The sequence below is a fragment of the Lathyrus oleraceus genome, chromosome 5 (genome assembly GCF_024323335.1).
Source record: "Lathyrus oleraceus cultivar Zhongwan6 chromosome 5, CAAS_Psat_ZW6_1.0, whole genome shotgun sequence".
Lineage (NCBI taxonomy): Eukaryota > Viridiplantae > Streptophyta > Magnoliopsida > Fabales > Fabaceae > Lathyrus > Lathyrus oleraceus.
The window spans coordinates 195986722-195988259 of NC_066583.1; positions in this window are offsets into that span (position 1 = coordinate 195986722).

Consider the following 1538-nt stretch of genomic DNA (forward strand, 5'->3'; position numbering starts at 1 on the left):
AACATGTTCAACACAACTTCATAAATAAGTTATAAACTCAAAAATAACAGAAGCAACAACAATTTCGAAAACATATTAACTCTTATCCCCGATGTTACATGATCAGAGTAGTGAACCACTAATGTATTATAAAGCGAATAAATAAAAGTAAAGAGTAGCTCCAATAAGCCACCTTCCAACACACAACAACAAATAATCACTCTTAAGCATCTGCAAGATATTTGTGATGGACAACATTAGGGGGTGAGAAAATAACAATCGATATAAATAATGTAAAGAAGCTAAGGTAGAGAATATACAACAAGCACACATCCATTACACATTAAACAAAAATGCAGTCCCACACACATTCATAAGAACATGTGGATATTCATAACCAATCAACAACATCATGAAAAATCAACTACATAAGAAAATATGAATGCAATATACTCCCCAACTGACTCATCATGCATGTAGTACCATTCATGAACACTCATATTCATACCGCTCATGAATCCACATCATAGGACCAGAACACACAAAAATCGTTACCATCACCATAGGTAATACTTCACTGGTTCCCACCTGGAACTGACTACTCGCTCCTAAATCCCCTTCATAGGACCATAGTACACCAAAACTGAACTAAAGTCTGTACACCATGATGTATGACTCTCAATAACATGCATTAATACCAAAAGGTTCACCAAAAGAATCACCATGCATATTTCACTATTTATGCATAACATTATTCATCGTACATAATAATTAATCAATGTTACGACATTCAACAAACAACAACAAATAGCAGCAATCCAACAAATGCAACTTCATAAGCATTTATTCATGTTAATTCACCAAAACAACAACACATAATTAGATAAACACAATGATTCACTAATCGACCATACAAGTCATCAAAAACATCGCCATAATAGGCACATGACTATAACTCAAAATTCACCAAGCAGTATCATGAGGTAGCTTTGCGCATTATCTTTTCAAAACTCTGAACGACGTCTCATTTGGACTTACGGAACAAAAGTTGCGACCAAAATCGACAAGTGAATCAAACAACTGAAAAATGACCAATTGATTGACCCAATAAACCAGTCGATTGTCCCAAACCTACTGACTTCGCTTTTTCATAATTTTTTACTAGACCAATCGTTACACCTTATGACCAATCGATTGTTCCTTTAGTTTTTTTTTCAAAATTTTGAGGGAACCAACCGGTTGCTCGAGGAGGTCAATTGATTGGTCAATGCTTTTTGCCAAAATTTGTTGTCTTAAAATAGTGAACCAATTGGTTGTTCGCCTAGGCCCAATCGATTGGTCTGGGTCAATTTTTTGCCAACTCATTGTTTCTCTGTTTGGTTTGGTTTGATCTTTATCCCAAAAATGTGTAAATTCAATCAACATCATTCTATATATTTTAATTCGTTTGAATAGTAGATTCTTTCAAAATTGAATCAAACGGGTCTACAAACAACAAAAACAATTTTAAATACAAATGTAAACTAAATCATACCAAATTAGACAACACACTCTAATCG